The sequence below is a fragment of the Pimephales promelas genome, chromosome 21 (genome assembly GCF_988280905.1).
Source record: "Pimephales promelas chromosome 21, fPimPro1.hap1.1, whole genome shotgun sequence".
NCBI lineage: Eukaryota > Metazoa > Chordata > Actinopteri > Cypriniformes > Leuciscidae > Pimephales > Pimephales promelas.
The window spans coordinates 1701978-1729735 of NC_142789.1; the positions used below are offsets into that span (position 1 = coordinate 1701978).

General features: G+C 36.5%; 1 long non-coding RNA gene across 2 annotated transcripts in view; it reads right to left on the bottom strand.

Annotated features, from left to right (window-relative positions):
- Positions 1–27758, bottom strand: part of LOC148969659 (uncharacterized) — a 194502-nt gene that overhangs the window by 49450 nt on the left and 117294 nt on the right. For both annotated transcript variants that reach the window (XR_016148401.1, XR_016148402.1), the window contains exon 3: positions 23704–23854. This is a non-coding gene — a long non-coding RNA (uncharacterized LOC148969659). The remainder of the gene's footprint in view (positions 1–23703; positions 23855–27758) is intronic.

Here is a 27758-nt window from a genome sequence, read left to right on the forward strand (position 1 = left end):
AGAATGGAAATGATAAAGAAAACGAATCTCCATGGTGAAAGCAGCAATGAATATGGATTCATTTTTACTAAAATATTTTAAATATTTATTATGAATTACTTTATTTAAAACTAAATGTTTTTGCCAAATAATCAAATATAATTAATTGGCATATTTTATTTAAAGCTACATGCAGTGAAAAGTGAAAAGTCATGGTCCCGAAAAGACCACATAAAATAAAAGATATTTGGATTGTTAATATATTCAGATGTTTACGTCCACATACTTAAAGGAGTAGTTCACTTTTAAAAACACTTTTGCTGATAATTTACTCACCCCCATGTCATCCAAGATGTCCATGTCTTTCTTTCTTCAGTCGAAAAGAAATGAAGGTTTTTGATGAAAACATTCCAGGATTTTCTCCATATAATGGACTTCAATGGGGTCCAAACGGTTCAAGGTCCAAAAGACAGTTTCAGTGCAAACTGTTCAAAGGGCTTTAAACGACACCAGACGATGAATAAGGGTCTTATCAAGCGAAACGATCGCTCATTTAATAAATACATACAAAACTTTAAGTTTTATAATCTCAAATGCTCGCCTTGTTCTGTTCTGTGATGCGCGTTCGTGACTCTCCTGTTCGAATCTTTTTTTGAGTCATTTGGTTAATTCAACGAACAAAATGAACAAAATGACTCGAAAAAAGATTCGTTCATTTTGATGAATGAGTTCGAACAGGAGAGTCACACAGAACAGAGCAAGGTGAGCATTTGAGCTTATAAAACTTAATCGTCTGGTGTCGTTTAAAGCTCTTTGAAACTGCACTGAAACTCTCATTTGGACCTTGAACCGTTTGGTTCCCATTGAAGTCCATTATATGGAGAAAATCCTGGAATGTTTTCATCGAAAACCTTAATTTCTGTTCGACATCTTGGATGAGTAAATTATCAGCAAGTTTTATTAAAACTGAACTACTCCTTTAATAAGTCCACTTTCACCTCTGAGTTTTTCTAGAACGCAAAACGTATTTTTAATATCAGGGTTTAGGACAGAGCGTAGTGACAAATGGTCTTTCTCACCGTTGGTTGCTTAATCGGAATGACAGCGCAACGTCTAATGGTCTTGAGTCGTGTTTCACAATCATGGGGCATCATTTCTCATAAACAACGTCTTCCAAAATCAGCCGTGGAATTAACGGCTCAAATGTGTGTTTTCTTCGCTTAATTAGACATCAATTCCTCTACAGATACTGACAAAAGATTCCAGCTCACTAATATCAGAACAATACGTGCTCTAATGGATTTATTCAAAATTAGCTTGATATGGTGATCAGTATGCACTGGATTTTGTTTCCTCGGTATTATTGTGCAATTATTTTTCTTGTCATGCTTAAAAACAATTGGGAAATTGGCTTAACAAACCAGCGGTGATTGGTAAACCTGTACTTACAGACAGAAGATAGGGTCTGCATGCCCTCCTCTCATTGAGTAAGTGGCAATGCATTTGCATTGTAATGTTCCACTCCACCTATGTAGCGTGCAATATACAGGCCTATGTGTGTGTGTGTGTGAGCGTGACATGCAGACGCCAGACTGGTCCGTCTCCACAGGACCAAGGCCTTTCGACACACAAAAGTGCGCAGACACGCTCACACAAACGCAAGCGAGCACGCGTCCATTGCCTCTGCTCAGATCATGTGTCAACAACATTAATACTCTATTGTTTGAAGTGAAGGAGTTTGGCTTCAAACTTTATTTGTCATGTGACCCGAGTCAGCACCCCCCATCCTCGAGTGCCCCCCTCCCGCTGGCGCCTACACGGTTTGTTATGGGCTGTCGTAGGCCATCATGTGATCTGACTGCCATTTACCAAACACACACACTCGCTCCCTTTGCGAATCAGGATACAAACACACATACACACACATATCTTGTTCATTTCTTGTACATATTCGTTGGCGCGGTGCCAGCTGCTTTCATCAGGGTTGAATCAGAGAGCTAATACTAATCACAACAATAAACGCCATTATGCTGCACACATCAGAGACCTTTCTCCCTCTCTCGCTCTCTCGTTCTGTCTGTTAGACACAAGGCAAAGTAGTCACACCTCAAGGCATCCGATCTCCATGTCCTTACTCAACTCCCTCAGTTGGCGAGCTGCCGCCGCTTCATGTTTTCATGCCTCATTTGTTTTTGTTGCGGATCGAACACAGACTTTTTGTTAAGTTCTCTGATGTTTGTTTACTCAGTTTAAAGCAGTACTTTATCCGTAAATATATGCACATGTCAATCCAAACCCTTTTATTTTTCTGCAAACTTTTAATATAATGAACTAGGGTCGTCATGTTTCAAATCTTCTGAGATTATCTGAGCGCATTGTATAAAAATAAAACAAGTCATTCATGTGTTCACGAGAGTCGATTCAGTTCAAAATGTATCTGGTTCACTAATTTGTTTACGATTCTGACTGATCTGAATCTTGAGTTCAAAACAGATTGTATGGAACAGCATTTATCTTACAATATCAACAAGCAACCAACATTTTAATATTTAATTATTACTTTGAAATTAATTTTTGGTATGTTTTATCTTACCTCAGGGGCATCCAAGATGTAGGTGTCTTTGTTTCCGCAGTCGTTTCAATTTTTATATTTTTAGGTCAAACCGTCCTTGTCTGTCAGTCATATAATGGAGGTCTATGGTCACCACCTCAAAGAGCATGCACAGAGCAGTCCAAATTAAACATGATTTAATGACTTGTAAATGTAAGTACACATTGATGGCCTAAGACACGAAACGAGCGGTTTGTGTGAGAAAACGAACAGTATTTATATCGTTTTTACCTCTTGCCACGTCCAACTGATCTGAGGGCGCGGGCGCTTCGGTCTGCACATGCGGCGGAAGTGATCTCTCGCACGCGTGTACGTCACTCATTGTTTACACAGAGATTTGGGAAGTGTTACCTTTCACTGTGAAGATCTAAACATATTTAGATTTACAGGAAACCGCAACGGAAGACGATTTCGAAACATCAACAGACAACGTTGTTTCGGCGCTTGCGCAGGACATGACAACCCGATCTCACGACCAAATCGTACGAAATCGATGCATGACTAAAAAGTGAATTAGTACGATTTTGCTAAATCGTACATATTTTACGAATTGGCCAATTCGTATGAATTCGTACGAATGACCTACCCCTGACCCCGCCCCTAAACTTAACCATCACGTGGGTTTATACAAATCGTACAAATTCGTACGAGTGAGGTTGTACGAATTAGTACGAATCAGACACTTTTTCATACGAATTGGTCGTGAGATAGTGTAGGACATGACTACAAGAGGTAAAAACGATATAAATACTGTTCGTTTTCTCAAACCGCTCGTTTCGTGTCTTAGGCCATCAATGTGTACTTACATTTACGAGTCATCGTGTACATTATTGTCAAAAACGGGGAACTGACCAACACAAGGCTACATACACAAAAGGTAAGAACAAAATAAACCAAACTAGAAACTTTTAAACGATATGTACACTGCTTTAAAAATGATAACAAAGCAGCTTATTTTAACTGTTGTTAACGGAATGTTAAGTAAATCAACTTAGCATTTATTAATTTAACAACTTACAAATGCAAATAAACCCTTAAATTCACAACAAACCCTGCAGGGGTTTATGTAAGCAATACGCCTTATTCACGGCAGCGCCATCTTTGATTTTTAATGAGAATGAAAGCGATCGAGGCTGTGAGGGACAGACTTGCATCTCTTCAATGGGCTGAACTGTTATTTAATGTGTTTTCGAATTGTTCTGCTCATGAAACACTGGAAAAATATCTTTCCAAGAAATGTCAGTTGACAAAAAACTCCCGACAATGTAAGCTGTGGAAAATTGTAAGTAATCTAGCCGCTTTATTCAGCTTTTTACAGCGGATGATGTCATTGGAAACACGGTAAGTTTATCCCTCACAGCCTCACTTTCATACCTGTCATGGCGCTGCTCTGAATAAGGTCTATAAGGTACGAGAGGCTGTGCTGTATCGCGAGTGACGGCTGAAGGGCGTTGTTAGGCTCGACGCGAGACGTCACTTACTCACGATACAGCTCTTAGCTCGAGTACCTCGCTTTTATAAAACGGTTACCACACAATAAAAATATTAAAGTAAAAAAATAGTGCAACTTTCAAAAAACCTTCCTCCCGCTAGAAAAGAAATAGTCCCTGACCGTGAACAGTCTCATCCCAAGACGTCATATAACTTGGGACGTCTTTTGACCATACGTCAACATCCGCCTTTGAACGTCGGTTAGATGACGTTATCGGATCCTAACCCTACCCCAGACCTAAACCTACCCCGTCACCTAACCGACGTTAAAGGTAAAGCGTCAGTTGTATGACGGCATGTAACCGACGTTTAAGGGTACCCTAAAAAGGCGGATGTTTCAAAAGATGTTATATGACGTCTTGGGATGAGACTGTGTTAGCAACAACGCTAGTGTGTAATAGGGCTGAAAGACAACACAACACAACACAGGATCTACAGAACCACTATTATCATAATTAAAGCACAGCTATTGACCAATCAGAATCAAGGATTGGAACTGACCGTTTTATTAGATGGTTTAAGCATGCAGGTGCAACTTTTATTAAATAAAAAAGTTTCACTCACAAATCATATAAGCAGTTCTTGAATGAAATGTGAAAATTCAGCAGAACATGAGGATTACAATTCAACAGAAGAGGTGCTCTTATCACAGTAAATAAGTTCATTTTGTAAATGGAGGGATTATTGTGTGGACGACGAGGAAGAAAAGGGAGAGAGAGAGAAGAGCGTCACTGTGCTTTCGGTCGCTCTCACCCTCTCTGGCTCTCTGCCAGCCAGTGTAACCCAAGACGACTTCGGTTTTGCCCTTCCTAGAGAATTTAGGAAGCCATTAGCAACATCAAATCATTACTCTAGGAGAGAGAGAGGGAGCAGGGAGAGAAGGACGAGGGATTGAGAGAGGAGAGAAAGATCAGGTTTCTTTGTGTTTTCATGTGGCCACTCCATTACAGTAATGTGCTGGGGCCCATTTAACTAATGCAGAAAGGCACACTGATACCCATAATAAACAGTATTACACAGTGAATTAGAGCCTCGGACGGCACAAACAGAGACAAGCACCCTGTTCCTACCACTAAACACACACACACACACACAGATTTATGGTCACTATTCGAGTTTGCAGTTTGTCATGATCTATCACCGAGTATAAAACAGCGAGTTCATTTCTAGTGTGTTTACAAAAGTGAAAAGCTTGCAGAGCTCTATATACGGCTTCTTCTAATCATGGTTTATATGAAGTGATATTTAGAGACGTGCTCTTCTCCTCGGCAAAGCAATCAAGACGTAATCTAATCACTTATTTCACATACGCCATCTAGATTTCAAAAAGAAGTCTAGCTGATGCAAATGTCAAAAATAACAGCCTTGCGTTCGAAAAGGCTTCTGATGAGAGATCAAACGCAATCACACACACACACACTCATGCAAACATTGAAATTGTAAAAACAGCAACACAGGCAACTAATAGACAAGTATAAATCTTTTTTCTTGATTACTCCTAGATAGGAATGAGATTGAGTGGAGAGCAAATGGAGGCTTTTTTAATAGAATTTCAGAATAGAATTTAAGATGTCTTTGATCTAACAAATAGTTTCCACAATTCTCAGTACTGTAACACAAACATATCTTGTTCTCTTTACTGTTAAAAAAAGGGATATCATTTTTTTTGAACTTTTTATTTATATTTTTCACAGAACATAACAAAAGGAACATTATCTGAGACAATAAGAGATTTCAAGTGATAAAATAACAAGAATTATGCAAAGAAAAAATGGTAACACTTTACAATAAGGTTCATTAGTTAACATTAGTTAATGTATTTACTATCATGCACTAACCATGAGCAATACATTTGTTTTGTTCATCTTTGTTAATGTTAGTTAATGAAAATACAGCTGTTCATTGTTTGTTCATGTTAGTTCACGGTGCATTAACTAATGTTAACAAGATTTTAATCAAGTATTAGTAAATGTTGAAAATAACATTAACAAAGATTAACAAATGCTGTATATGTGCTATTCATTATTAGTTCATATTAACTAATGTAGTTAGTTAACTAACGAACCTTATTGTAAAGTGTTACCAAAAAAATAAATGAATAGCCTAAATAAATACAAATATTCGGTATATACTGTATATAGCTGCACCTAGTATTAATGTTAGGGATATAATTTTTAATGTATTATTTCAAATACACACACTGTGAAAAAATATTGTGGGTTTAACTTAAAAAAATGAAGTACGCTGGTTGCGTTAAAATTTTAAGTTCACTGAACTGGAAAAATTGAGTTCCAATGAAGGAGATTGATTTAAGCATCAGAAACACAAAATATTATGTTATCTGAACTACAAAAATTAAGTTGATTTGACAAAAGAAAAAAAAATGATGTGATTACAAATCATGAAAATATTTTTTTTACTTTGTACTAGATTTGAATTTTGATATATATTTATTGATCTATTTCAAATGATTTATTATAATTATAAAATATAAAAAATTAAAAGAGTAATATAATTTTACTTATTTGCATTTTTTGTTATATACACTGTAAAAATGAATATGCTTTATCTTAAAAAAAACTTTATCTCACTTTAAAAAATTTATTTTTATAATAATAATAATAATAATAATAATAATAATAATAATGATAATTTTCTTTATCTCACTCTAAAAAATGCTGGGTTGTTTTAACCCAACTTTGGGTCAAATATGGACTAACCCAGCCGTTGGGTTAAATTTTTACATTACATTTTTAACCCAGCATTTTGGGTTTGTCCATATTTGACCCAAAATTGGGTTAAAACAACCCAGCATTTTTTAGAGTGTAATAAAAAAAATGTGGCAACAGATTACAAGCAATATTATTAATTAAATTTAACAAACTAGAATTGAGTAATAATTAATTAAATTAATTCCTTAAAAGTTAACCATTTAAAATGAGTAAAACTTACAACAACAACCAAAAAAACTAAATTTAAGTCACCATTATGGTGATCGGTATTTGTTTTAAAATGACGGTTTTCTCCTTCAGTGATTCTGCTTGTTAACATCAGGTGTCTTCAATGTTGGCAATATAAAATAAAGATTTCTTTATTAATCTTTGACGTCTGTCTGTTAGTGAGATATTTTAGTTAATTTTTGTGGGGTAAACTTTACTCATTTTAAATGGTTAACTTTTAAGGAATAATTTGATTAATTATTACTCAATTCTAATTTGTTAAATTGAATTAATTATATTGCTTGAAATCATTTGCCACAATTCTATTGATTAGATAAAGCATTTTTACAGTGTGTATAATATAGATAATATTTTGTTAGCCAGCCTGGACGTTTCACCTTATGGATACACATGTCCAGGCACATTACGATAATAACAACTTGTGTTAAGTGTGCTTAATTGTTATGAAGATAAATATTACATGGCAAAAAAAAAAAAAAAAAAAAAAAAAAAAAAATCATATGATTTGGTGTCTGACAGCTACCAAATTCTGCCATTAAAAGCAAAAGATGCTTAAAGAAACATAACAGATCTCAATTAAATCTTCTGGGAAGCGTTCAACATCTGCAGAGAAATAATGTGACATCTTCTAAGAGATGGTCAAATATTTAATTAGGTCCACTAATTAAAAAGAGAACGAGCGAGTCGGCCACAATCACGACACACACACAGACTTACATCGAGACGTTTCAATTCCACGTGTGAAGCTGCGTACGGCTCGTCTCGCTCTCTCTTTCTCTGTGTGTAGCGAAGCCACTGTCACCCTGACGTTAATCCAGTTCAAATGTAAACAGGCTTAGGCCTTCATTCCACACTTAAACCATATCAAATGTATCAAAGCTAGAGCTCAGTGGCGTCCTTGGCTACAGCGGGGTCACGCCGCGGACACACGGGGCCACACACACAACTCAATTAACCTCAGAGCCAGGCAGTCTGTCTGTCCAACACTCACAGAGCATGTGTGTGTGTGTGTGTAAACCGGGATTTTAGGGTTTATGGGCTGTAATTGTGTGTGAACAAATCTGTGTTCCAGTGTGTATGTAAGTTAGCCCTGGGTTAATAGGTCACAACTGGTAAAGTGAACACATGAATCTATGTTTTGTGTGTGTGCGTGCATTTGTTGTGTGTCACATGCATCTGCAGGTCATCAGATCCCCCTCCACAATCTCTCTTGTGTAATCTTATTTGTAACGTTACATTTCTGAAACAAAATAGCTCTTGCCGAAGCACGATACAGCATGTGTGTTAGTTTATACACTTAAAAACGTTTGCTGCACGGGTTCACTGTAGCCTCTGCTACCATTATATTGTCATTTTTAAGTTTTTGTTAAAAAAAAATACTTTATAATACAATACAATTTGAATTTGCATATAATATTAATTGAGTTGTAAATTAGCATTAGCTACAAACTTTATATGCTGCGCATCAGTTACAGGCTTTGTATTGTGACTATGTTTGACTGTATGGTCCCTGTTAAATAAATGAATAAAAAATAAAATAAATGGCTTTTTGACTGAACTTAAAGCGAGTAGTCACTTTAAAGGAGTAGTTCACTTTAAAATAAACTTTTGCTGATAATTTACTCGCCCTCATGTCATCCAAGATGTCCATGTCATTCTTTCGTCAGTCGAAAAGAGGTTTTTGATGAAAACATTCCAGGATTTTCTCCATATAATGGACTTCAATGGGAACCAAACGGTTCAAGGTCCAAAAGACAGTTTCACTGCAAACTGTTCAAAGGGCTTTAAACGACACCAGACGATGAATAAGGGTCTTATCAAGCGAAACGATCGCTCATTTAATAAATAAATAAAAAAGTTTAAGTTTTATAAGCTCAAATGCTCGCCTTGCTCTGCTCTGTGATGCGCGTTCGTGACTCTCCTGTTCGAACTCATTCATCAAAATGATGAATCTTTTTTCGAGTCATTTGGTTAATTCAACGAACGAAATGACTCGAAAAAAGATTCGTTGATTTTCATTCCCACATTGAGAATACTTTAACGTAAACATCACATGTTGACAGTATTTAAAACAAAACTAATGTTTGAGCTTTTTGCTTTACTGTCGCTCTATAATAACCAGTTTAATAAAGGCCAAAATGCCCGCAGCCAAAGCGATGGTCATGGGAACGGTTGTGTGTTCAGTCTCAGGTAATGAGTCACGGTATCATAACTCGGCTGATGATGTGCATCAGTGTGTCTGTATTTCCATTCACACAATTCCAGACTCGTAATTGCAAGTCACCTTTAAACCACAGGACCAATCAAGGTTAAACATGTGCAAATACTCTGAATATTGACATTATTTAATTCTGGGAATGGGTGCTTCCTCTTTTTCCCATAAATACCCAAGAGGACTCATCCCATCATCCCATTCCCCTGCATCGGACCCTATACAAATCACCTTCACGTTCCCTAGAGGGCATTTCCTAATCATTCCCTCGTCTTGAATTATTGCTAGTTATGTTCAGTGCGGTAATGTTGTAACATTCTGTGTCAGTCGGTTGCAGAGGTTTCCCACAATCCCCAGGGGTGTACCTGTCATGCTCCATGGGGAAGGAGTCCCAGTCACAGCGGCACGGCTGTGTTTTGGGGTCACGGTCGCCCCACAAATATACACACCCCCATCTTCACAGACCCCTTCACTCGCTGAGTCATCAAGCCCATCATTCTTATTGTAATACAAAAGTGTCAATAATGCCCTGTTCTGAGAACAGTCCTTATCTGATGCCACACGATCCCCCCAGGACAATCCCCCAGCCAAGCCAAGCTCGGCGTCTCGATCATCAACATTCCCACACAAGCACACATCTGATTAATAAACCTGTCCTTGATTCTGCATGTGGAATGGGTGAGAAATAAATTAATAAATAAATAAAAAGACCAGGACATATTCTTACATTTTTATAATATACAGTATATCTACATATCTTATATATAGTCGCCTATTTTAGGACCATTCAATTTTTTTTACATTATTTTCACGACAATTGAAAATTATAGGTAACTTAACACAACAAAACAGACAAACAAAACAAAAAACACAAAAAACAAAACAACACAGCAAAACAGAGCACAACACAACAACAAGAACAACAAGAAAAACAAAAAAGAACACAATACAGAACAAAACAAAGCAAAAAAGTACAAGATAACAGATGACAAAACAAAAAAACACTGCAACAAAACAAAGCAGAACACAACACAAACAAAACAAACAAAAACACAACACGACCACACAAACAAAACACAAAACACAAACAAAACAAATTTACAAAACAAAGCAAAACCAGAACACAACAGAACAGAACAAAACTTTACGAAACAAAGCAAAACAGAATACAACACATCACAAAACAAAAAACACAGCAACAAAACAAAGCAAACAAAACAAAACAACACAGCAAAACAGAGCACAAAACAACAAAAAGAACAAAAAGAAAAACAAAAAACAACACAATACAAAACAAAACAAAAGAGAACAAAAACACAATACAACATAACAGATCACAAAACAAAAAAACACTGCAACAAATCAAAACAAAGCAGAACACAACACAACACAAACAAAAACACACCACAAAGCAAACACAACACAAACAAAACAACTTTACAAAACAAAGCAAAACAGAACACAACAAAACAAAACAACAAAATATAACTTCACGAAACAAAGCAAAACAGAATAGAAAAAACAAAAGCAAAACAAAAAAGAACAAAAAAAACCAAATCATAACACAACAGAATACAACACATCACAAAACAAAAAAACACAGCAAAAAACAAAGCAAAACAAAACAGCACAAAACACAACACAACAACACAAAACAAAACAACGAAACAAAACAAAACAGAACACAACAAAACAAAGCAAAACACAACACAATAGAACAGAACAAAACAAAACATAACTTTAGCAAACAAAGCAAAACAGAATAGAAAAAACAAAAGCAAATCAAAAAAGAACAAAAAAACAAATCATAACACAACACAACAACACATCACAAAACAAAAAACACTGCAACAAAAAAAAGCAAAACAACACAATTAAACCACTCAAAACAAAACAACAAAACAGAACACTACAAAACAAAAAGTTAAAAAGAATACAGAACATTACTGAACAAAACAGAACACAACAAAGCTAAAATCAATAACAAAACAGAACACAACAAACAACAACATTATGGTAATGAGAATTGAGAAAGTTGGGACAAATTTTTTCAAGCAGTTCAGTCAAATATGATCCTGCATGTACCTGTGACGCGCACGTGTGTGTGTGTGTGTGTGTGTGTGTGTGCTGACTCACTGTAACCGTGATTACATCAGTCAGCTCAAATTGTCCAGTATCCCGTCCATCACAGCAGATTTAATTGTGCTGGTTAATTAATAATTGCGTTTATCGAGGGGACATCAGATGCGGGACGTTGGGACGGCCTGTCAATGTAATTGGAAGGTCTGCCGAAACGCCAGAGGAAGGAGAGGAAGCTTTTACCCAGGAAGGTTATCAATGTCCCTGCTCCAACCTGTCATTTACCGCAACACACACACACACTCTCTCTCTCTCTCCATCCCTCCTCTATCAGTCCGTCTCTACCTACTCTGCATCCCTGTCTTTCACTTGTCTCTTATATTACATGTCAATTCAAGAGGAATGAAGATTCTACTGTAAAATTTATTTTAAAATTCTATTACTGTAAAAATAAATAAGATATAAATTTACGCACAAAGACAAAACACACTAAATGAAATAATAATATATTATAAATATTAAACATATATTTATATATTAAATATAATATAAAAATGTATCACAACATACTCTAATTGTCACGTTTTAGTGCGATGATGATGATGATGATGAAGAAGATGATGATTCAGGTAGAAGCGTGTTTATTAAAACTCAGTTAATCCACACACAAACAATAAAGGACGATGACTGAAAAGAACAGAGGAAATACACAAGGTGACGAGCTCAAATACAAACAGGTGTGCTCTAATTAGAAACATAATTAATCACTATGACAACCGATTAATAAAACATAGACGGAAACAAAGAGGATCATAAGAAAATGAAACTAAAGTTAAATAAAGCAAACATACAGTAATGGTGACACTAATGTGCATAACTCATCACAAGTATTTTTACAAAATGTTATTTTAATTAAAAAATATATAATTAAAACATTTTTATTTTACTCTAATAAAATCATGTAGATTCTTGTTGAATACAATATATTTCTATCATGATTATATGACAAAAAATATATGCTTAAGTTATGACAACATATGAACTCAAAATAAGTTAAAGCTATTTTCTACCTTTTTATGTTTTACAAGATTCAACTTTTAAGATAATGCAATTTAAGTTGAAATGACTTAAACATCCAAATTGATTGTACTTAAAAATTAAAGGCAATAACCTTTTTTAATGAAAAAATTAATACATTTTTATTTATTTTTTTTAAATGATTAAAAAATGTTTAATAATTAAAACATTTTTCACTGTAAAAAATATTTTCATGATTTGTAATCACAATATTTTTTCTTTCGTCAAATCAACTTAGATAATTCATGTAGTTCAGATAACATAATATTTCGAGTTTCTAGTGATTAAATCAATCTCCTTCATTGTATTAACTCAATTTTTCCATTTCAATGAACTTAAAATTTTAAAAATTTTAAACCAACAATATTTCATTTTATCCAAAATAATTTTGAAATTTACCATCTAAGGTAACGTACAGTTAACCAATGATCAAGTTTACATAACAACATGCTTATTTCTGCGAAAATGAAAAATTTATGATTTTTATACAGTATATTTCAATGCAATTTTTATTTAAACCGGACAAACCTAGAGACAGAGACACTCCCTTTGGTTTACGGACGACTTTAGCTCAGATCAGTCATGCTGGACCGGTCGAGATCGCTCAAATTGATCTATTGATGCCTATTGGCCGAGCTAGAAATACTAACACAATTACCACAGCCCGACTCATTCCCGCCCCGCGTCCATCTTCATCAGCACAATGCCTGAGGGGACGCGTGACGGCTGAACAAACACACTCCAACACTCTCCGCATCTTCTCTCTTTCTTTCTGCTCACTTCATTCTGTAATCTCGACATCTTTCCCCCTTTCTCTTTCAGCCTGCCCTCTGTCTATCTGACCTCTCACTATGTCTCTGTTAAGTGCTGGACAGTGTTTTGTATGACAACTACAAACACACCTGGATCCTTAAAGGGATACTTCACCTGTGGAAAGATGAATGTGGGTTTCAAATGAGTCATTTACTGTATGTAGAAGAAATGTGAAATTATGTTTGAATTTGGAGCTTTCTAGACTGAGAAAAGCCAGAAAATGTGTTTTTGGCTTATGTGGATGAAAGACAACAACTCCCAGAATGCACTTGCTTTGCTTCCCTAGGAGGCCACGCCTACCGGTAACAGAGCACAGTCGTTAAACAACAAGTCTAGGCTACTCAAATCCGATTTTTTTTTCTGACTACATCAGATTGTTTTGACGACCCGCTTACGTCATTTTTTACATTTCTTGTTAAATTGGTTTTTATTCAGACATCAAATAGCCTTGAAATAATAATTACAGGTTTCAGGATAGATTTTCTTATATGCAGGAAAATAATAAACTTAAAAAAAAAAAAAAAAAAAAAACTTACTATAACCAAAACCCCATCCCCGCCTGTTAATATACAACGTCATCTTTTAAAAGTGACCCGTATCCGATTTTTGCGTTTACACTATATGTTCTGACCCGGAAAATGAAGTAAAACAGCATGAAATGCAATGGATGCAGATGCGAATAAAATTATCCAGTGTTTTTCTTTCCACATCATTGAGAAGTCATCAAAACATTGGTCTCGTATGATGGAGAAAAAAAGAGGAGAGGCATTGTAGCCACGAGCGCTGCCTCATATCTCGTGAAATGTCTTCAAATTCGGATTTATTTCTGTAACGTCCCTGCATTTTGTCTGCAGTCTTCGCCCCAAACACCCAAAAGACATGAAACCTCCGCATTGCTCCACTGTGTGTATCCTTTCTTCCATCTCGCCTGTAATCGCGCACTTTTTAATGACGTACGACTCGAATTTACTGGGGAATATCCGATTTGTCTGCTTACATGACACACGCAAATGCACGTATCTGATTCATATCCGATTTATTATGAATGAGCCCTTTATCCGATCTGAGAAAATATTCCTATTAGCCCCATTGTGTTTCATCATGGTTGCAGTTCCATTAGAATTCCACTGGAGGTGATCATGAGCGAGAGCAGAATGAATGGGAGTCTATGGGGCTAAACGGCTAAAAGTGTCTCTTTCACCTGCTTGTCGTTAAATCAACATAGATTTTATTGTTGATTCCGCAAGTTCAATATAGATTATAGGCCAAAAGTGGAATGAACGAGTACTTATGTCCTTTTGATTTCTCACAGGTTAGGCTGTTGTTGGCCCGAACACGCTAGCATTCTGCTATTGTGTGACGTCATCACCGTTTTGAACGGATTTTTAGAACAGATAAGTGAACTTAAAAATGCAATTTTCAGCTGAGTGTATTATCTTAGAAAGCAACTTTCAAATTACTTGACAAAAAAGAGACTCCCATTCATTCTGCACTCGACCGCGAGCGCCCCCGCATGGACAGAGACTGTTACTGCAGCCAGTCAACAACCCGGAAGTAACCAGCCAGTGCCAATTCTCTTCAATTAGACATTCTCTGGTTCTACAGTCGCCGTTCATCATGTTTACTGTGGCGAGCGGGACGAGTGCGGGCCGCGAGTATAGTGTTTCTTTAAAAAATGACATCGCCATCTACTGGCCTTGCAGCAGAATACAGCATTTTCAATAGTTTTTTGCAGATCCCCTGAGAACGTTGATCGTTTTCAACACTGTTGTCTCTGCACACGAAAAACACAAAGTTTTAGTAGCCTACATCGTTGTTGTGTGAACGTTCCCTAAATCTAAAAAGAGAAACATGAACTGTGGCACTAAAGTGAATCCCCATTGAGCATATCTATATAATCTATTAATAAAAGAGTAATGAATATTAATATATAAATATAAACATAAATATCATTATTAAACAAAAATACCTTTTTATAGGGGTGAGCGGTTTTAGGTCTGTTGATCAAAATGCAAAAATGTCAAAAGGAAATATGACAGTATGATGGTCTGTGACCCAGCCGAAACCAAACCCCAAAACTGTTTAGTTTTTAAGAACAGGCCAGACCAGACTAAACCAAACTAAACTCAAAACTGTTTTATATCCACTCTGAGCGATGAGACCAGAAACACAATAACATATCCTGAATGGCTTGTGTTGGATAGCAGATGCTATTGGGTAGTTTGGTTTTGTTCTATTTGTAAAGTCTGAAGGGATTGTTTTGAGGCTATTAAATGTGTGTGTAAACGGTGTTTGTTGAATAGAGTGGTTACTAAAGGTCCCGTCACCCAACACACACACCCCCCTTTACTCATTCCCCTGGGTTTTGTACTAACGGTTCTGCTGTCATGTGTGCAGAAGTGTATATGTTTGAATCAGTCCAAATGCTCCAATAACAGGGATGATCACAAGCATCACACACACACACACACACGGGTTTCTATGTTTTACAGGGATATTCCATAAACATAATGGTTTTTATACTGTACAAATGTTACCCATCAAATAAAACTTTCAAACTATGATTTATAAACTGTTTTATTTTATATACAGAGTGTATATAGTCACTTTATTTAAGGTGTCCTTGTTAAAGTGTAATTATACATTTAAGTACAGAGTCATATTATTTCACTACACGTACTTAGTTGCAAGTACTGTAATTATGCCTAATGTACAGTTATTACTATAGTAAATCCATGTAACGTGTAACAAGGACACTGTAAAATGAAGTGTTACCCTATTTTTATATTTATTTAGAAGAAAATGTTCAATATAGAACCTTAAAAGGTTCCATCAGCGCTACGTATTTGGAACCCCTAAAAGGTTCTATACACTCTTAAAAAAAAAGGTTCCTCTGGGTTCTATATAGAACCCTGGGGTTCCATACTTGGTCAATAGAACCTTTTACCAAAAAAAAAAAAAAAATGGTTCTATATAGAACCATTTTGGAGTTCCATATATGAAGCGGGGGATGGAACCATTTCTGGGTCTAAATAGAACCATTTCTTCTAAGAGTGAATCTTTTGTCATGTTACAGAAAACATCAGACACGTCTCTGGACTGTAAAGCTGAAATAAGAGAAAAAGAACGAGTATAAAAACAACTAAAGAGGGAACACACACACACACACACACACACACAGGGCATTATGGGATAGGATTCCTTTCGGTCGGTGCGGGTGGCTGGAAGTCGGCCGGTTTTACGTAACCTGTTGAATGCTTATTGATCGCTTTGTGGTGTTTAAAGAATGGCCTCAACAATGGCATCTTCCTCTGTGGAAGAAAAGAAAGTGCTCCTTTCTTTCTCCAGACATTTGTAAGCCGTGCATGATGCCCCGGCCACATGAATGTGCCATTGTTGAGCCGAAGGGAGCAGCTTACGAGAACCCGGACAATACCTCACACCGTTTACAATGTGCAGGAGGTTTAAGAGCAGTCGTCTCGCCGAGGACCGACAGGAGGGGTGTACGATCGCTTGTTTGTGGACGTATTGATTAAGGGACAGAGCTAAAAGGAGGACAAGAGGAAGTGGAAATGAAACACAGCTTTATTTTATTGTTATTGTGAGTTACAGTTGCAGCAACATCAAACACTGACACTGTTTAAACTCGTCTCCTACACTTTCATTAAACCTCTGCACCTTTTCTCTCTCTCTCTCTCTCGCTCTTCTTTAATGGATAGTTTACAAATAAATTCACAATTCTGACTTTATAACACACAATTGCGACTTTACGTATATCGCAAGATCTAAAGTCGCAATTGTGAGAAAAAAAGTCTAAATTGTGAGATAAAAAGTCACAATTAACTTTTTTTAATTTTTTCTGGCGGAAACAAACTTCCATATGGTTCCCTTTGACTTATATTGTAATGATAAAATTGCGCAAAATTTCCAATTGTGTTGAAACGACAACGAACGAAAAAATATATGTATATATTAGGGCTGTCAAACGATTAATTGCGATTAATCGCATCCAAAATAAAAGTTTGTGTTTACATAGTAGGTGCACTGTGTGTATATATATAAATACACATACATGCATGTATATTTTAGAAAAAAAAATATTATTTATAAATAAAATATTTATATTTATATATAATATGAATTATATATAAATCTATATACAGTATATGAAATAAATTCTTAAATATATATACAAGCATGTGTGTGTATTTATATATATACAAAATAATTATACACAGTGCCCCCACATATATTATGTAAACACAAACTTTTATTTTGGATGCGATTAATCGTGATTAATGATATAAATATAGACTATATATGAAAAGTTCAGATGCAAAAGCCTCTAAATGCCATTTGAAATTTTCTTCTAAAATGATCATTTTTATCAAGCTTGTATATTTAAGTTCAGTGATTTCACTTAAATGGCAATGATAATTACCTATTAATTGTTATTTAAGTGAAATTACTGAACTTAAATATACAAGTTTGACAAAAATCATCATTAAAGAAGAAAATTTCAAATGGCACTTAGAGGCTTTTGCATCTGAACTCTTCAAATAAACTTTTTTATAAGGATAAGACTGAATTTTCATTTGTAAGTATTTTAGTATTTTTTTTAAAAAAAGTTTTTATTTTATTTTTGATAAAATGTATTTACTGCAAATGTATTTATTATCACAAAAATTTGAAGAAATTTTAAGTTCTTCCTTTCCAACAAAATGGGATATAATTGAGGATAGCTACATGAATAATAAGGTGTTCTTTTCCATACAACTACACTTTATAGCGGCAATCAAGTTAATGACTTTTAAGCACAGGTACATGAGTCCAGCCTCTCAGTGGGACCGGGACACATGATTGATGGCAGTAATGAGACTCCCGTTCATGTGCTTATTGGTATAAATAACATCCCCAAATCAGACAGAGAGGCACCATGACAGAGATGCGCCTCTGATAGCCGTAACTCCATCACCCTGCAGTGATAGCAACATCTCTGGACCTACACAACATCATTTACACACTACCTGCTCTCAGACTCCATACCACATGGAAATTGCCGAAATTGGATCGTGTCCTCAGCTTTTAAAAGAGATTCGATTTTACAGTTTCTCTCTCGTTCTCCCTCTCTCGCTTTGGAGCGGTTTGTTGTGAAATAGTGGGACCCCAGTCTCCTGTCCTAGGGCTCATCCGTTAGCTCAGTTTAATGTAGTTATGAAGGGGGGGCTGAGCTTCCTGTCTTGGCCGAACAGACCTGGTTAAATGAGGTTTTTGGTTGCCTGGGGGAGCGAAGTGTAATGGACCTTATTAACTCTCTCTTCTCTCTCTGTATATATGTGCGTGTGAGCGCGGAGGAAGAGATATGGAGGTTAAGGGTACGGCCCAGGAGAGTGACGGTGTGTTTGCTGTTATTTATATTACCACCATGTTATTTTGCAGCATGGACAATCGCAGTAGGAGAACATTACTAAGATATATTTCGATATTTACCAGAAGTGTGTATTTACATAGCCCGCCTTGTCGGCAGAGGCTGCTGACACTAACTCCGCCCACTGATGTCTGGTTGGGCCAGACGAAATTACGCAAGACTCTCACTAGTGTAGGGGTAAGGTCGGTAAATCGATGCCGAACTCGCTCTTCTCCCTTATGAATTTTAAAGCATTTTTTTTTGTTTTGTTTTTTCAATTAAAATGAAAAAATTATAATAAAGTGCCTAAGTGTGTTTAATAATAGTGTTTATTTGTTAGGGGTAGGTGTAAGGACGGTTTTATTGTGCCAATAAGGTGGCATCCATTTAATAATTTGAATAGATGTAATCACTGACACAATTTTATCATTGCATACGGTTTAATGTACAACACTGAGGTGCAAATAGTATCTGCCACTATTTATAAGTATAAATAGCATCTAACAACTATTTACACTTAAATAGGCCAAATGCTAGTTCGATTGCTATTTAAACTTAGTGTAAATAGCATTTATCGCTAATAAAATAAAATATGCTATTTTCACTTAAATAGAATCTAGTTTACATATAATAAGTACATTTTTACTATTAAGAATATACTCAAGTGCAAATTGTAATGTAAAAGGTTTCGGACGCATATAATGCACAATTAAATTAAAATGTATGGTTTATCTTTTAACCCACTCAAGTAGGATTTAAGCATATCTTTATATGCAACTTCATTAAAATGTCGATACAGTGTAACGTATTTTCTTGTTTTAAATTATTTTTTTTTCAGTTATTATGCTTGTTGTTTTCGTCTGTTGACAAGCAGAATGTGACAGTTGGTTGGTGTGGTATTAGCCCCGCCCCTCCTCCACTATGATTGGACAGCTGGGTAAAAAGTGACAGTGATGAGCGCTGCGTTTTACCCAAAGTTGAACATTCAAAGCATTTTTAGTCAGCTGAAAACGCTAGCCGCTCTGCTAATAAAAAACGCCAAGCTGTGGGCGCGTGAGCGCGTTTTGGCAGCCGCAGCGTTTTTTGCCGTTGAGACGTTTTGTTGCTATGATACAGAACATCCGCTGCACAGTTGATTTCGCAGATAATTTGTTTCATACAAAAAAAAATGTTCATCCATTTTGTTCGGTTAGCTCTGCTGGTTGATACAGAAAGAGTGTTGTGGCAGTTGGTCGGTGTGACATTAGCCCCGCCCCTCCTCCACTGTGATTGGACGGCTGGGTAAAAAGTTGCAGTGATGAGCGCTGCGTTTTACTCAAAGTTGATTTTTTTTTTTAACTCAATGCGACCTGTAAAAAAATGCCGGGCGCTTCAGCGTGAAAATAGCATTCAGTGCCTCGTAACGCTTATGCCGTTTAAAAAAAACGCGGCGTTCCCATTGAAAACAATTGGAAAAATACACCAGCCGCGTGAAAAAAACACTTTGGTGGACACAGGGCCTAATGATGTGTACACACCGAACGCAAATTTAATTATTTGCGTGAGTAGATTACATACAAAGTCAAAGATGCGAATAGACACATCATTCGCGCAGGGCGTCGCGAATAACGCAAATTGGGCGATGTGTTTGCCGCGAACGTCTTCCGCGTAAGTCTATCGTAAGATTCGCATGACGCTTTGTTGCGCCAGCCAATCAACGAAGAGCAAACTGATACGTCCGATCTATCACTGTCGTCGAAAATGGAGGAGGTGCTAATTGTTGCCGTCTGAAATATATACGATACTACGTCAACCGGGCAAAAAAGGAAATAGCTTGGAGAAAAATAAGCGAACAAGTTAGACTACCTGAGTGATGAAAATATACACAGATGATGCTGTGAACCCAGACACGTCGCCGTTTGGCTTTCCTCCGTATTTGGGACATCCACGACAAGTACAGAGCAGCACTATCTTTTATTTCAGACATGACGGACGCCAACGTATGCCAGAAAGAAATTGTGTTGTTTCATATTCACGAGTGACGCGGACGCGCGAATGGGTTCAAAATGTCCAAGCGTCTCACTAGACGCGATAGACACACATTTGACGCACGAAGAGCCTTATTATGGGACACAATAGTTGCTTCATGACCCATTGCTCGGTTCAGACCTATACTTTTTAGTAACAAGATCAGGAGAAATTCAGATTTGTATTGGCTTCTATGGTTGTGTGGCCTTGTGGCCATGGCTATACGAATCTGAATTTCTCCTCTCAAGTTCGTTTTAGGTAAACGTGATAAACGTGTTCACCTAATTTTTTAACCTACCTTGTTTTAATGACCCTACATCCCAGCAAGCAATTTTGCATTTAAAAGACGTCTAATAGCATCCCGCACATTTTATAGACGTCTAACCACCCTGGAAAACCTGATGAGTTAGATCAACTCAAACCGTTTGAGGAAACCGATTGCCTTAAATCATTTAAGTTTATCAACTCAAACAATTTAAGCATGAACTAAAATTTGATTTGTTTCCAAGTAACTCAATAACTTATTGTTAAGATAACTTGGGTAAATAATAGTACTAATTAGTTACTATAACTAAAATCTATGAAGTACACTGTAAACCCGAATAAGTTCTCAAATCACTTTTAATAGTATAAACGTAGCTTTAAAAGCTAATCTGCTGACGTAGTAAATGCTAACATATTAGAAACAGTATGTTATAAGCACTTGCAAGCACAGAAGCACTTATGAGCGTAATAATATAAAGGGATAATTTGCTCTCAAATCAAGCTGAATGCACCACTTGTCACCATGATGGTAACTATCCTAAAGCCAACATTAACAGAAATTCTTCTAAATTAGCATAACAAAACATTAATCACTACTAAATCTCACACTTAACATTAATCTTACACAAAAAAACACGTTATATTGCACTTAATTTTAGCATTTACACTCTCTTTCGAGTGCCATCGGCAAAGCATGCTGGGAAATAGATATCCCAGCCGTTTCGGTTTAACTTACGTTCGTCTAAATTAAAATAAATAATTTCATAAAACTCAAAACAATGAAACAGTTCAGTTTACTTACAATATATCAGTTCTGTGAACTTCAAAGAAAAAGAAACTGCTAAATACTTTAAGAATTTAAGTTTGTCCTACTCAAACCAATTAATTATTTTGACCATTAGGGTTTACAGCATAGACAAGTCATCTAGAACATGAACATGTCAAAGAAATGAAACCAAACACCTTCTAATCACTGTTTACTTTGCTTACATGATGGAATATCATACATCTCGCAAGTTATTTAGGCAAAAACGACATGTAACCAAATTCAAGGTTATTTTGGCTAGAAGGGCGGTGAAATGACGGCGATTGCTTGCTGGGATACAGACATTAGTGACCCATGCTAAGCAAAGAGCCTGTCGGACACACATAAAAGCACAAAAACACACACGTGTACACATGGTGCCTGCCTACCGCACCCTTTCCCATGGGTGTGTGTTGAACGGGTGGGGTGTTTGGCTCATGGGGAATGAGGTAACCCACGTTACAGGTCACCCTGTGTGGTGTGTGCATGGGTTTAGCTATACTTCTGTCCCCGGAAGTCAAGCTCAATCTAACAAAACATCCCACTGGAGTCACCCTCAACTGGAAAATCAAATCATAAATAAATGTACTCATTGGAAAAAAAACATGCCTCTAGCTACATTTTTGCAAAACCACACACAAAAAAAGTACATGTCAATACAATCCACGGCAGTTTCCAGCTCAAATGATCGCTAGAGGCAGTAAAACATCAACAACTTTGATTCCTGTTCACGTAAATTAGGATTCCAGGCAGATCATTTACATATTTTGAAGTGCTCACTTATGTCCGCAAAACATTTTACTATAGTGCATGATTTGTAACCTAATAGATTTCACATAATCAGCTCCATATGTCTTTTCTGGCGTAGTAAACTTGCTCGATCGCTCATCTGGTACAACACTGAAACACGTAACAATACTAGTCACAATTAGAGCCCGACTGATAAAGGATTTTGAAGGCCGATACCGATACAAATATTTTGGGGTTTTAAAATCCGATATTCCGATATGTCGGCCGATATTTTTTTTTATTAAACATTGTTGGATAGTCATTTAAACTGGAGCCCGACCGATAAAGGATTTTGAAGACCGATACGATATATTTTTGGGTTTTAAAATCCGATATATCGGCCGATATTTTTTTTTTATTAAATATTGTTGGATTTCACACACGTGTAAAAGAAAAGCTAACTTATCTGCACAAGACACGTTTGATACTTTTTCTCTATGTCTAAATGTTCACGTCTCGCAAGTATAGCTTACATTTTACAATGCAGGGACTGTAAGAGATACGCTAGATATAAATACAGTAATCATTACTTTATTTAGGCAGAAAAAGTTCATTGTGGTTTCCAAGCTCATTAGCGGTCTTCCACTGATGATAGTGGCATTAGCTAGTCTATGATGAGCCATAATTTAGCAATAGATGACATCATACTGCAAATTGTAAAAGATACATTTTCAATATAACAGGCCAAGGAGAGATGATTTAAGCGTGTTTCGTCCGTTTTTATTTTATTTTTTAAATATTCATTTATCGGCCATTATAACTGCCGATACCGATATTTTGGAAAATGCCTAATATTATCGGCCGGCCGATATATCGGTCTGGCTCTAGTCACAATAGCAGAGCTCACGCTTGTTTTGGTTGTCACTAATGGTTTGGTTTAGTGTTAGCTTAACTTAACTCACTGGATATTTCACTTCGTAACTACCGCAATACATTTGACAACCGCAGAATAATCATTGTTATCTGATTTAGATCAAATGAACGTGCTTTTAGTGCCATTATTAGACATTTGATTTTGAATGCGACTCAAAATAAGCACCGTAATATAATTTTGCAGAAAGGTCGCCACAGGCAAAGGTTGGTAGGCTAAATGTTGTTTTTTTTTTGGTTCTAAAAATCCATAAAGTTTTATTTTTAGCTTGATAAAAACCAGTAGAAGTCTCCATAAAGCTTTGTAAATGGGAATGTTTATGTGAATGTGTTTTTAACCTCTTTGTCCATCAGTTGCACTTTCCTTCTCCATCTCTCTCTCTCTCTCTCTCTGGGGACACGGTTGTCGATCGCCTACCATTCTCTTGCACACCCCGGCTGTCCTGTAACCATGGTAACTGCCCAGATGTTGGACTCTGATTAGCCGAGACTGCCAAATAAAATCAGGGTGTTGATAAAGATCAGGAGGCTGGGTGAGGGGGGCTGATGGGTAGTTATAAAGGGACAGTGTGACATATACACACACATACAAACATGCACACGTGTAAACACATAAATGACTGAAGAGGATAAAAACAACCGTCACATAACAGGTTTTACACACAGTGCATTATGGGAAGACTTTCTCCCAGCAAACAAGCGCCTGACCAGTAGCTCTAAATAAACACTTGTGGATATTTATATCTGCTGTTTTAACATATTAGCTATGAAAAAAAAGAACAAGTAAACAAACTAAAATTTATTTTCATTTTCCTCACAATGATGTGGCACAGCACGGATTACAAAAATAGCCGAGGTCTTTCATTGGCTTCCAAAGAAAACACTTCATTACTCCACCTGGCATCGTGATGATGTGGTGTTAGCGGTGGACGGCTGGGAATAAAGGTGCTCATTGTCCCAGGATCTCTCCAAGGTCGCCGAGGATGACAAATACACACATGTAGAGGCTCTCACTCGCACAAAAGCTGCCGTGATGGAGCGAGCTTACATTTCTTCATGTCCTTCCATGATGACTGATTTGTTTCGTCAGTGAGAGTTGGTAAGTCTAATCGCACAGCAGAACCCAGAACAGATGTTTTAGCCCAAAAGACAACTAAATAGCTGTGTTTGGATGCGTTAAAGGGTTAGTTCACCCAAAAATGAAAATTCTGTCAGTATTTACTCACCCTCATGTTGTTCCAACTTCGCAACACAAATCAAGATATTTAAGATATTAAGATCACTCCTGCATACTAGTCCATAGGCTTCTTGAGGGAATGATTTGCTGGCATCGAAAAGTCATTAAAGACATCGTTAAAATAGTCCGAGTGACTACAGTGGCTCAATCTTAACTTTATCAAACGACGAGAACACTTTTTGTGCGCAAAAACAAACAAAAATAACGACTTTATTTCAACTATTCACTTCCTTCTCCATGGGCCTGTAGTCAGTTAACGTAGTGTGATTGCGTAAAGCTACGTCACACGAAGGCTCGCTATTGGCCGACGCTGGTCATGTGTGTGATGCGTGTGACGTACAATAACAGAAGCTTACGCTGTAAAACTAGTAACCTGACTCGCGCAGAGAGAGAAATAAACGAATAGTTGAAGTAAAGTCGTTATTTTTGTTGTTTTTTGCGCACAAAAGTGTTCTCGTCGTTTGATAAAGTTAAGATTGAGCCCCTGTAGTCACTTGGACTATTTTAACGATGTCTTTAATGACTTTCGATGCCAGCAAGAGTCATTCCCTCAAGAAGCCTATGGACTAGTATGCAGGAGCGATCTTAATATCTTAAATATCTTAATTTGTGTTGCGAAGATGAACGAAGGTCTTACAGGGTTGAACAACATGAGGGTGAGTAAATACTGACAGAATTTTTCCAAAACCGTAAATTTTCTGAAAATGACAAAAAAAAAAAGATTTTTTTTTTTTTAAATAATTGAACACTGTGTCATTAAAGTATATGGCCAGACAGTTGTTAGGACAGTATATTATTACATTTTACTTAAACCAAATGGATTGCAGATTAGACTAGTGTCTAAGGCCCTGTTAAGGCCCTGTATTAAGATGTGTTTTGGTCGATCGGATCACAAGTGGACGAGGGAGACTCACATCCGTTCACATCTGGTGCTTTACTCAAGTCTCTTTTGTCCACATTCAACCACTTCTGTCCCAGACTGAAAAATAAAAAGAAAAAATAATACTAAAATATCGTGTATTAATCGTATCGAATCGAATCGTATCGTGGGGAATTTTGAAGTATCGAAAATAATCGAATAGTTGGCTTAAGAAATCGTATCGGTATCGTATCGAATCATCATGAGGGCCCCGTTTTACACCCCTATCAACACGCATAATCGCTTTTCAGTGTGTTTATGAATGCCGTTGACTTAACGTTACATTACTGTATATATAAATCTTTGACCTACCCCAACCCCGTCCCTAAACCTACCCGTCACTGGGGTTAATGGCATTTATGACTGTTCCCTTACCATCCTAGGGAAAAAAAAACATCGCTCCCCAGATGTAGATCTACATTTTGCTTCGTTTCGCTTGGACATTTAACAGTGTGTACATACACGCGAAATCATTTAACGGCGTAGACTTACACGGAGATAGCTCAAAATGCGTAAGATAACACGCCACTTGACTTGAAAGTGGTGTGTATGCTTACGCAAAAGTCTTGATGCCATGTTGTCTGTCCTGATTTCTTCGAGGGAAGCGTCTATGCTTGGACAAATGTATGTCTCTAGATTTTTCGGTCGAATGTAAACACTTTTGTGGCTGTTTGAACATATTCGCCCACATGAGCATTAACACTACGAAAGCGAGTTTTCGACTACCTCTGGAAGTGGTCGAAAGTGGACAAGCTATAAACCTTAAAACCGAAAGGAAATTATTCCTCAATCTAAGTAAATGTTGTACACTGTGTTTACGCCAACCATCTTGTATCTTCTGAGTTATCTATCTGTTTAACTTGTACAAATTATTACAAGTTCAGCATGAGACTGGGTTGTTGGTCAGTGGATGAGACACATGCCTTTGGTGTGAGAGACCCTGGTTCGAATCCACTGTGAGACACCAATGTGTCCCTGAGCAAGACACTTAACCCCTAGTTGCTCCAGAGGCGTGTGACCTCTGACATATATAGCTATTGTAAGTCGCTTTGGATAAAAGCGTCAGATAAATGTAAATGTAAGATGTAAATCTGGAAAATGTTAAACTAGTCTTTTTTACAACTACCTATTTTTATTTGACAACCACGCAGTCGTATTTTTATTTGAGGATTGTATGCTCGCACGTACAACTTCGACCATTATCTTGACATTATCTAACTTTGAATGCTCAGGAATGTACCCGACTCAAATTGCTTTTTCCGAGTTTTCACTTGCGACAACGATCATATTTTCAGCAATACTTTGAGAATTTTTTATTCTCATAAAGAAAAAAATCTGACTAAAATATAAATCTCTATATCAATCTTTGAACTTATAGACATGTGCCCTAAACACTGATAGACAAAAAAAAAAAAAAAAAGATAGTAGATCTAGAAAATTGTATCAAAAATCACATCATCATTACATTTTTCCCCAAAGCCTGACAATGGTGAAGCACTGTCACATAGTAACAGACTCTTAGAAGAAAAGGTTCTATATAGAACCTTAAAAGGTTCTAAAGCGCTACGTATTTGGAACCCCTAAAATGCAATGCATGTGAATGATCACAAAATTCAAGATATGGTGGCTAAAAAATGCAATTAATCAATATCACACGAAGAGTGCCATTTCAGTTTTTATCCTCCAAAAATCTGCATGATTAAAATGGGATATTAAGTTACTACAACAGTTTATAATATATATTTATAATAATTTAATAACAACTACAAAATGTTGCAGAATAATGTAATATATGAATAAATTTCCTGTTGAGTTGATTTATCGTGAAAAGTTCCATACAAATACATTTTACTTGACTTGATATATCAGGTATATCTGTCAGATGGCGGGGACATTTTAATCGTGCTGTTTCAAATGATTGGATTACAAATCATTTTTGTTGGAAGAAAAGCCAAAAGCCCAAATAAAAATGAAGACGACACTAGTTCAAATCAGTCAGGCCATTCCTTTTTCCCTCTTATTTCCTTTCTGTTACACACACACACACACACATACATTTTTTCAAATATATCTGAAAGTGTAAAAAAGTTATAGAAGTTTAAGTTGACCAGCAAATGTACTGAACACTAATTTATTCATGTCTATCCAATATGTCTAACCAAGTTGTGTTTCTTCAAAAGGGTTTTTTTTAAATTTTATTTATTTATTTTTTGTAGAAAGAATTTCGAATGTTTACGT